This window comes from Cetorhinus maximus, chromosome 28 (assembly GCF_964194155.1).
Source record: "Cetorhinus maximus chromosome 28, sCetMax3.hap1.1, whole genome shotgun sequence".
Classification (NCBI taxonomy): Eukaryota; Metazoa; Chordata; class Chondrichthyes; order Lamniformes; family Cetorhinidae; genus Cetorhinus; species Cetorhinus maximus.
Window position 1 is genome coordinate 3,459,360 of NC_135906.1, and position 11,744 is coordinate 3,471,103.

Sequence of the window (11,744 nt, forward strand, 5' to 3'; positions counted from 1 at the left end):
AAATCTGCTGTCCTTACCTGGTCGGCCTACATGTGACTCCAGACCCACAGCAACGTGGCTGACTCTTAATGCCCTCTGAACAAGGGCAATTAGTGATGGGCAGTACATGCTGGCCCAGCCAGCGATGCCCACATCCCATGAATGAATGAAAAAAGAGAGTTTAATGGGTTGAGTTGGCAACGTTTCAGTGGTGGGTCGGCATTCACAGTGTCCGATGACGGGAACTTCTTTTCCCTACATGAGCATCCCAATAATACTCATTAAATTACAACTTTTCCACATTAAGTCCGACCATCAAGATTAAGTCAGCGGTGAACGGGAAACTTGTGCCACCTGATTTAGGGCTGGTTAAAGGTGGCATGTACCAGGTGAGCTGGTCCATTTGGACAAGCAGTGAATGGTTCTCTTTGCTGAACTCTGAGGCAAAGAGGAGGGGAAGAGGAGAATGTTCACGGACATGGACTGTCAGTAGCAGCAAGAGCGGAGAGGGGGGTATTGCAGGTGGAGTCGGGGTATCAACAGGAGCAACAGAAAGACACTGGGGGGTTGGACGGTGTGAGTAGGGGTGAAGAATTGGGAGGAGAGCAAATGTCTTGTTTGGGTCCATCCTGTCAGATGTCATCGGGTCCTGGGTGGCAGTTGTACCCCACAGGGAAGATCCAAACTCAGAAAGGGCAATTGAAGCTTGATGGAGGGCAGGTGCAGCTTGAGGGAGGGCAGGTAAATGCCCTACGTGCCCACCGTGTGATCACATCTGCCCCACGTGCCCACCGTGTGATCACATCTGCCCCACGTGCCCACCGTGTGATCACACCTGCCCCACGTGCCCACCGTGTGATCACATCTGCCCCACGTGCCCACCGTGTGATCACACCTGCCCCACGTGCCCACCGCTGGCTCTTTACATTTTAATTGGTCTGGTGTCCACGCCGGCTCTCGACACGCAAACGGAATTGGCCTCACTCCCACTCCCACCAACGGGACCCAGGCTTCGCCTATTAAATTCCGCCCAGTGTGTCTGACCGTCCGAGATGTGGAAAAGGTTTCCGTTTAGGACAAATGCAGCAAATCAAATATCCCATCCCACCCCGAGAGAGGGAAAAACCAGAGAAAAGGACAGAAGGAGATCGAGACTCAGTTAAATAGAGAAAATGGAAATATTTCCCACCCTTAATGTCTCTCTATTCCAGTCCAATCTTCAGCGCTGGGGAAATAATTTCAGAGTAAATCAGGCAGCTCGAGAATCGAACCCAAATGGTGACACAAAGGAAAGGAGAAAAGTCCGGAATGAGCTCGGGACCTTTCGATTTTCAGTCTAACACCCTCCCAACTGAGCTCTGTAAGGGGCTATTCAAGCAAGGGGTTTGGAAGTGGGTGAAGGGGCGGAGAGACGGTGGGAGTGAGAGGGACAGTGAGTCGGCCGTGGTCAACAGAAGGTCAGGAATGAAGGTCAGAGGAACAGAACAGGCTGGAAACATAGAAAAAGTGAGGAGCCGAGGCTGTGAGAAAGAGAGAGTAAAGGACAGGCTTGTTCAGTTGGTTGGGCTGTGGGGTTTATAATAACCGGGATCTGGGTTTGATCCTCTCCCAGCTCAGAGGGAATTGGACCAACATTCTGTCCATACAATTATATAATGGTGCAAGGAAGCAGGAGGCCATTTGACATCTCACAGGCAATCTCCAACTTGGAATTCCTCAGCAGAGAGTTGAAGAAATGTTTGATCAAAATGAAATTCAACAACAGAATCAGACAGTCTCCCCTTGTTACCTCCCAATAGCACCTCGCTGTTAAAGACTGAACTTAATTTCATTTCTGTAGCTGGGAGGAAATGCTGCTCAGTGGAATTTCTGACCCATCCCTCTCTTCACAATCCATTAGTGTTGAGAAAGCAATGGGGAATGTTATACACATATGGTGTACTCTCCGAATTGCTTTGCTTTTTTTTTGGAAAAATATATTTCATTCATAAAATATCTGGACGAACATTACAAAACATTTCTAAATCGCCATCACAAAAAGTACAATCAGAATTAACTTTTACACATGCATCACGAGTTGCTTCAATACGATCAATGAATATTACAACCATTTCAATCTGGTCATTACAGACAATCAGACAATGGGATTGGAGTTATCAACAAACAACATGTTGCTCTCTGAGGTGCTTCAATACAATTAGAATACAATGAGTATTCAATGCAGACATTCATTGTGAGCTGGACAGCCCGAGGGGTCTATACACTTCCCAGCCCCAAAGAGCGTCCTTCACCGAGTTAATGATCCTCCCGCGTAGTTGATGTTTGTCTTGGTGTGTGTCCCTGGGAAGAGCCCGTAGAGCACAGAGTCCTGTGTCACAGAACTGCTCAGGATGAACCTCGACAGAAACCACTGCACCTCTCCCCAGACCTTCTTTGCAAAGGCACAATCCACCAGGAGGTGAACAACGGTCTCTTCCCCACCACAGCCACCTCGAGGGCAACATGCAGAGGGGGTGAGACTCCTGGCGTGTAGGAAGGATCTGACGGGGAGGGCCTTTCTCACCACCAGCCAAGCTACGTCTTGGTGCTTGTTGGAAAGTTCTGGCGATGAGGCATTCTGCTAAATGACCTTGACAGTCTGCTCGGGGAACCATCCCACAGGGTCCACCCTCTCCTTTTCCCTCAGGGCCTCTAGGACGTTACGTGCTGACCACTGCCTGATGGACTTGTGGTCAAAGGTGTTTTTCTGCATAAATTTTTCCACCAGGGACAGGTGGTACGGCACGGTCCAACTACTTGGAGCGTTCCGCGGCAGCGTGGCCAGACCCATCCTTCGCAACACCGGGGACAGGTAGAACCTCAGCACGTAGTGAGACTTGGTGTTTGCATACTGAGGGTCTACGCACCGCTTGATGCAGCCACACACAAAGGTGGCCCATCAGTATGAGGGCGATGTTGAGCACGTTTTTTCCCCCTTTGTCTAGAGGCTTGTACATCGCGTCCCTGCGGATTGTTGCTGTGTCAGCAGCAGCAGCAGCAGCAGAGAGCTGGCTTAAAATGTCGTGAGGCGAAAGGTGCAGCTGAGAGAGTGTTTGAGAGGTGTATTTGCAAGTGAAAGATGTTTTTGTAAGAGTGAGGTAGAGTGTTTGTGAGATTAGAGTGCTGTCTGTGAGTGTAGGTTGAGTGTGCGTGTTTTTTGTGAGTAGCTGCTGCGGGCGGGCGGGTGGGTGAGTGAGAGAGAGAAAGAAAGAAAGAAAGTTGTGTTTTAGAACATGTACACGTTGAAAATTAAAGAAAGCAAATGTTTGTAAGAAAACTATTTTTTGTATTGAAAATCCCCTGGAAAGGGGAGGGTGCACCGTTCCCAGAGATACTGCAATACCGGGTCGATGCGTGGAGTGGACGGAGCAAGCCCCTATTCCATCTCCCTGCTCCAAAAATCAATTTAATATATGGTCCCCAGATAAGGGACGTATCAGATATTAAACTGATAAGAACAGATACTTTTTTTTTTGCAAAAATATACTTTATTCATAAAATATCTTCAATCACATTCCAAACCATTCCAAAAACACCATTACAAGGGTACAATCCAGTTCAACTTTTACAAAATGTATCACCAGGTGCATCAGTACAAACAATATTACAATCATTTACAGCCTTTCATTTTGAGCTGTACAGCCCGAGGGGATTTAAACAGTTCCCAGTCCCTCGGTGCACTGTGGCAGAAAGGTCTTAGACAGCGACCCTTCCCCATTGCGCCTTTGCGGCAGCTGCCCCAAGCTTTAGTGCATCCCTCAGCACGTAGTCCTGGACTTTGGATTGTTCCAGTCCGCAACACTCGGTCGGGGACAACTCTTTGTGCTGGAAGACCAACAAGTTTCGGGCAGAACAAAGCGCGTCTTTCACCGAGTTGATGATCCTCCAACTGCAGTTGATTTTTGTCTCGGTGTGTGTCCCTGGGAACAGCCCGTAGAGCACAGAGTCCTGTGTCACAGAACTGCTCGGGATGAACCTCGACAGCAACCACTGCATCTCTCTCCAGACCTTCTTTGCAAAGGCACAATCCACCAGGAGGTGAACAGCGGTCTCTTCCCCACCACAGCCACCTCGAGGGCAACGTGCAGAGGGGGTGAGACTCCTGGCATGTAGGAAGGATCTGACGGTGAGGGCCTTTCTCACCACCAGCCAAGCCACGTCTTGGTACTTGTTGGAAAGTTCTGGCGATGAGGCATTCTGCCAAATGACTTTGACAGTCTGCTCGGGGAACCATCCCACAGGATCCACCCTCTCCTTTTCCCTCAGGGCCTCTAAGAAGTTACGTGCTGACCACTTCCTGATGGACTTGTGGTCAAAGGTGTTTTTCTGCATAAATTTTTCAACGAGGGACAGGTGGTATGGCACGGTCCAACTACTTGGAGCGTTCCGCGGCAGCGTTACCAGACCCATCCTTCGCAACACCGGGGACAGGTAGAACCTCAGCACGTAGTGACACTTGGTGTTTGCGTACTGAGGGTCTACGCACCGCTTGATGCAGCGACACACAAAGGTGGCCATCAGTATGAGGGCGATGTTGGGCACGTTTTTTCCCCCTTTATCTAGAGGCTTGTACATCGCGTCCCTGCGGACACGATCCATTTTTGACCTCCAGATAAAGCGGAAGATGGCTCGAGTGATCGCCGTCGCGCAGGAGTCTGGAATGGGCCAGACCTGCGCCACGTACAGCAACAGCGAGAGTGCCTCACACCTGATGACCAGGTTCTTACCCGCAATGGAGAGGGAGCGTCGCTCCCACATGCCCAGTTTCCTTTTCACCATAGACACTCATTCCTTCCAGTTTCTAACGCATGCCCTGGTCCCTCCGAACCATATCCCCAGCACCTTCAGGCCGTCAGCCCTGACGGTGAAGGGGACAAAGGATCGGTCAGCCCAGTTCCCAAAGAACATGGCCTCGCTCTTCCCATGATTTACCTTGGCTCCCGAGGCCAGTTCGAACTGGTAGCAGATGTGGATCAGTCTGCGCACCGACAGCGGATCCGAGCAGAAGACGGCGACATCGTCCATGTACAGGGAGGCTTTGACCTGAGTGCCTCCACTGCCTGGGATCATCACTCCTCTTATGCCCGGATCCTTCCTGATGGACTCGGCAAAGGGTTCTATGCAACACACGAAGAGAACAGGCGAGAGAGGACAGCCCTGCCTGACCTCAGATTTAATCGGAAAGCGATCTGTTTCCCACCCATTGATTGAGACTGCGCTACTGATGTTAGTGTAGAGCAGTTGGATTCAATTTCGAATTCCCTCCCCAAAGCCCATTTTGGAGAGCACATCCACCATGTAGGTGTGCGATATTCTGTCAAAGGCCTTCTCCTGATCCAAACTGATGAGGCAGGTATCCACACCCCTGTCCTGTACATAGGCAATCGTATCCCTGAGCAGCGCCAGGCTGTCAGAGATCTTCCTGCCTGGCACAGTGCAGGTCTGGTCAGGGTGGATCACCAATTCCAGAGCGGATTTGACCCGATTGGCGATGACCTTGGACAGAATCTTATAGTCCACATTCAACAGTGAAATGGGTCGCCAATTTCTAATTTCCTCCCTTTCCCCCTTGTGCTTGTAGATGAGGGTGATGATGCCTTTCCTCATGGATTCTGACATACTACCGGCCAGGAGCATACTCTCGTACACCCCTAGCAGGTCTGGGCCGATCAAGTCCCACAGAGCCGAATACAACTCCGCCGGCAAGCCGTCGCTTCCGGGAGTTTTACTCCTCTCGAAGGACTCAAGGGCCTTAGTCAGTTCATCAGGAGTTAGCGGTTTGTCCAGGCTCTCCCGCTTACTGTCGTCTAAGACCTCCGTGATAGAGGACAGGAAGGACTGGGAGGCCGTGCTGTCCGTGGGCTTCACGCCATACAATCCGGCATAAAAGGATTTGCTGATCCTCAAAATGTCCGACCGTGATGACTTTACTGAGCCGTCTTCTTCCTTCAGGCTGCTGATCACAGAGCTCTCTCTGTGTACCTTTTTGAAGAAGAAACGTGAGCACGTCTCATCCTGCTCCATAGAACGGATTCTGGAACGGAAGATGATCTTGGAGGCCTCCGAGGCAAAGTGCGAGGCTTGCTGGCTCTTCACCTCTTGGAGTTCCTCCTTGACATCGACCCCCATCGACTGCAGCCGGAGCAGATTCTGCATGTTTTTCTGGAGTCGGGACACTTCCCTCTGTTCCTTTCTAGCTTTCTGGGTGTCTTTGAGGATGAAAAACCTCTTGATGTTTCCCTTGATCGCTTCCCACCAGTGTGTCAGGGACTCAAAGAGGGGTTTCACGGTTCTCCAACCTTTGTAATCCCTCTTGAGCTCCTCAATGTTCTCTGGGGTCAGCAGTTGCACATTTAGCTTCCATGCCCCCCTGCCCACCCTCAGGTCCTTCTCCAAGTGGCAGTCCGCCAGTAGGAGGCAGTGGTCAGAGAAAAACACCGGCTTGACGTCGGTGGATCTGACTGTGAATGCACGGGACACAAACAGGAAGTCTATCCTGGAACGAATGGACCCGTCTGGCTGCGACCAGGTGTATCTACGCTGCGCTCTGTCTGCAGGGTTGCTGAAGACATCGTGCAGCTTGGCATCCTTAACTGTTTCCATCAGGGATCTGGACGTAGCGTCCAATCTGCTGTCGGCCCTGCTGTATCGTCCAGCTGCATCGATGATGCAGTTAAAGTCACCGCCCAGAATGACCGGCCTGGAGGTCGCCAGCAGCAGTGGGAGCTGATGAAAAACCTCCAGCCGCTCAGCCCCTCGTGCCGGGCCATACACGTTAATTAACCGGAGTGGAGCATTCTTGTACATTACGTCTGCTACGAGGAGGCGCCCGCCCACCACCTCCTTAACCTCGGAAACGGTGAAGTTGCCTCCCCGCAGCAGTATACCCAGGCCGGAGGAACGAGAGCCGTTTCCGTCCGACCAGATCGATGGCCCATGGGACCACCATCGTGACCATTGCCTGTAGGTGCTGAGGTGCGGTATCGCACACTCCTGCAGAAACAACAGGTCAGCTTTGACCTTGGTAAATTAGTCCAAGGTCGCAACACATCGTGTAGTAGATTTAATGCTACGCACATTTATGGATACAATCTTTAAACCCATTTTAAGCCGTTTATTCTCCTACCAAACCCGTTGTCTCTGAGAGTCCCAGACCTTTAGTCTGCTCCTTCATACCCATTGTGAGCTCAAATTGCTTCACTTTGGATGGGCTGAGGTAGTTCTCCTTGGCAGTGTTCTGCTCAGGTGGCATCTGGGGGTTCGCGTAGAGAGCGGGTTTTGAGATGACCTTTGCCGGAGAAGCTTCTCCAAAACTCACCCCCTCTGGGGTGTTGCTGTTCTCGGCTTCCTGGTACGGCACGGTCCAACTACTTGGAGCGTTCCGCGGCAGCGTGGTCAGACCTATCCTTCGCAACACCGGGGACAGGTAAACCCTCAGCACGTAGTGACACTTAGTGTTTGCGTACCGAGGGTCTGCACCCAGCTTGATGCAGCCACACAGAAAGGTGGCCATCAGGATGAGGGCGATGTTGGGCACGTTGTTCCCCCTTTATATAGAGGTTTGTACATTGTGTCCCTGCAAACCTGATACCTTTCCAACCTCCAGATAAAGTGTAAGATGGCTCGGGGAATCACCACCACGCAGGAGTGAGGAATGAGCCAGATGTGTGCGAAAGAGCGCAGAAATCTCCAAGGCACAGAGCTGCCTGAGGGAAATTAATTTAAGTTTTAAACATGTAAATAAAGAAATTAAAACATTTTAAAACCTGTCCCCTCATGTGTCACATGAGTTGGGGCATATCAATGAATTTTTTAAAAAATTTTTACTCAATTTTTAAACACTTCATGAAGCCTCATCCCGCCTGTGGATTAGCAATAATACTGTGACGGGTGAATTTCTGGAGTGTGTACGAGATGGTGTTTTAGGCCAGCATGTCGAGGACCCAACTAGGGAACAGGCCCTAGATTTGGTATTGTGCAATGAGAAGGGGGTAATTAATAACCTTGTTGTACAGGGTCCTTTAGGGAACAGTGAGTATAACATAACAGAATTCTTCATTAGGCTGGAAAGTGAAGTAGTCCGACCTTGGATTTCCAAAAAGCATTTGATAGGGTGCCACATCAAAATATATCACATTTACAGGTTCCCCTAATCCACATTACTGGTCAAAGTACTCTCATAAATTAGTCAAACATAATATCCCTTTCACAAAACCATGTTGTCTCTGCCTAATTGTAATCAGATTGGTCAGCAGCAGAAGTTCCATTCTCACCTCGTTAAGGCTGCCCCCAGCAAATCATCATTGTGGGGCAACCCTTTTTAATGTCAGCAAACTGCTGACAAACTTGTGAACCAGCAGTGGCGGGGCGCGAGCAATATGACCCCTTGTAAAATTCAGCCCATAAGAACATAAGAAATAGAAGCAAGAGTAGGCCATTTGGTCCCTCAAGCCTGCTCTACCATTTAGTAAAATCATGGCCTTAACTCCACTACTCCGCCTGCTTCCATTAACCATTGATTACCTTGTAGATCAAAAATCTGTAAGTCAGCCTTAAATATGTTCAATGACCAAACCTCCCCTGCTCATTGGGGTAGAGATCTCCAAAGATTAACATCCCTAAGAGAGGAGCCTGCTCATCTCCATTTTAAATGGGAGACCCCTTATTTTGAACCTGTGATTCCTAATTGTACATTTCCCACAGGAAAACATCCTCTCAGCCTCCACACTGTCAAGCCCCTTCAGAATTTTATATGTTTCAATAAGGTCAACTCTCATTCTTCTGAATTCTAATGAGTAGAATCCCAACCTGCTCAATCTTTCCTCATCCTAGGAATCAACGAGTGAACTTCTCTGAACGACCTCAATGCAAGTGTATCCATCCTTAAATAAGGAGACCAAAACTGTACACCGTATTCTAGGTGTGATCATACCAATGCCCTGTACAGTTATAAGAAAATTTCCCGACTTTTATTTGGGATCAATGGCAATTGGAAGTCCAGTCCCATGCAGGGTAGCCCCTCTGGTTTTCCCACCAGACCAAAACCAAGTCTCAGTTATTGCTCTAATCTCCAAAATACATTGAGCTAACTTTCTGATTGTAATGCTGACAGTAATCTGTTTTTAACATATAGCTTACTGCCAGGCCATGCAATTATTTTTTATTATGTTCAGGGCAGTCGGTAAATATACTGGTTGTTGTTGTGATACATTATCCCTCCTTCTCCTCCTAAATTTCTCAAGTCTTTAAAACAGTGGAAGTTACAGTTTTCTCAGTTACATTTGTTTGTTGCCCTTTAGAACAAAACTGTTCATGTTTCCAATGAGATGCTGAAGCATACTGCCAGAAAGCTTGGGTCAGTATCTCTAAAACTCTGCACAGCTCAGCTGATCCTGCATCTCCTGATCATGAGCTGTCTGTGAACGATTCTAATTGCAAAAAGGAATAGAGTGATGAATGGCTGAGACTCACTCCTTTGTTTATTCTTTCACAGGAAGTGGCCATCACTGGCTAGGCCAGCATTTATTGTCCATCCCTAATTGTCCTTGAGAAGGTGGTGGTGAGCTGCCTTCTTGAACCGCTGGAGTTCCTGTGCATCCACAGTGCTGTTAGGGAGGGAGTTCCAGGCTTTTGACCCAGTAATAGTGAAGGAACAGTGATATATTTCCCAGTCAGGATGGTGTGTGGCTTGAAGGGGAACTTGCAGATGGTGGTGTCCCCATGCATCTGCCGCCCTTGTCCATCTAGGAGGTAGAAGTTGCAGGTTTGGAAGGTGCTACCCTGCTGTTAGAAAAGCTGTTAAATGTTCTTACAACATTGTTGTCTCAGGAATTACTAGAGATGAGGTGTTTCTCAAAAAACTTTTTTGCTCTTCTCAAAGACTTTTAAAACACTTGATAAAACCTCATCCCACCCGTGGCTGAGGTTTTGTGAAAAATGCGAAGGCCGCCTGGGCTCTTCGCCTGCCCGACAACCTTAAGGTTGGATGGGCAGCTCAGCTAATTGAATTAATTACTATTTCAATGGCCTTAATAGGCCTTTGACAGTTCGGCGGGTGCCACACGAGGGGGCATATTTTAAACGTTTTTATTTCCCTTTATTTAAATTTACAAATGTCAAACTGATCTCCCTGAGATCTCTGTGCCTCAGGGAGATCTCTGCGTTCTTTCGCGTGCATGTGGGGAAGAGCACAGGGAACGACTCAGGGAATCCCCCACCCCCTCCCCCGCACAGGGAACGACTCAGGGAATCCCCCACCCCCTCCCCGCACAGGGAACAACTCAGGGAATCCCTCACCCCCTCCCCCGCACAGGGAACAACTCAGGGAATCCCCCACCCCCTCCCCGCACAGGGAACAACTCAGGGAATCCCTCACCCCCTCCCCTGCACAGGGAACAACTCAGGGAATCCCTCCCCATCCCCACCCCCTCCCCGCACAGGGAACGACTCAGTGAATCCCCCCCACCCTTAATTGGCCCACCCACATAAAATGGCAACTCGCCCCCAACAAATAATAATGGATCTTTCTAATGGTGATCAGAGAAACAATGAGCGGGACATCCATCGATGTTTGTCCCCCTGTTGGAGCCACTGTCCTGAGTCATGGGAGAAACTCCATTTCCTGACCACTGTTTCCGTCCCTGGCATCTGTCGAAATCTGAGCTCCTTTATTCACAAGATATCTTGACCCCAAGATGAGCTTCCGAACCCTGAGCTAGAGTCGGATTTTCCTCCACTCCTGTTTCTTTCCGCTCACCCAGCGTTTTTCCAGCTCCCTCTTTTATTTCCACAAGCTCTAATTTTCCTAATGACGGTTTTCCTTTCATTCCCCGATACTTTGTGACTCCACCCCCTGCCCTCCCGGCCCCGCCCCCTCCCCCCCGCCCTGCCCCGGCCCCCCCGCCCCCGCCCCCACCCCGGCACCCCCTCCCCCGCCCCAGCCCCGCCTCCATCTCTATATTTTAACCTCGACGCGTTTCTCTCCCGTTTGATTCTCCATCGCCGCGCGCGCCATTCTTTTTACCGCCAAAACCAACCACCGGTTCCCGATCCCCGGCAAAGGACGCGTGACCCGGCTCAAACCTCGCGAGAGAACCCCGGAGCCGCCTCGCGATCCCCGGCAAAGGCCGCGTGACCCGGCTCAAACCTCGCGAAAGGGCCCCGGAGGCGGCTCCCGATCCCCAGCAAAGGCTGCGTGACTCGGCTCAAACCTCGCGAGAGGACCCCGGAGCCGCGTCACGTGACAATGGGTAGTTAAGGCGCTGCCGGAGCCTCCGTCCCTCCAGAGGGGAGGGTTTGGGAATTTGTTTCGTTGGAAACGCTCTTGGGGGAAAGTGAGGGGAGGCAGGGAGGGGGAAACGGGCCAAATGGTCTTCAGTCCGTTGAGGGTGGGTGGAGAGCTCGGGCTTGGCCAGTCACATCGACACTCGATGTCCGGGTCTCTCCGCTCTTTCCAAAGCTTCTTGTGACATTGAGGCTTTTTCTGCTGTTTCCATCCGGATGAAGCAAATGCGGCTGCAACAAAACAAGGCCAATGCGGTGAGACATTGTGTAGAATGTACTGCCTGGAAAGATGCTGGAAGCCGATGCAATAATTTCCATAAAGGAATTGGACATGAGCTTGAATAGGGAAAATGGCTGGGGTTGGGGGGAGAGCAGAGGAATGGGATGAATTGGATCTTTTAAAGAGCCAGCACAGCCTCAATGGTCGAATGGCTGCCTTTTTT

At 50.2% G+C, this 11,744-nt stretch overlaps 1 pseudogene; it reads right to left on the reverse strand.

Moving 5' to 3' along the window:
- Window positions 1-3,327: 3,327 nt before the first annotated feature.
- On the reverse strand, window positions 3,328-3,503 carry LOC144669238 (U2 spliceosomal RNA; annotated as a pseudogene).
- Window positions 3,504-11,744: the final 8,241 nt, after the last annotated feature.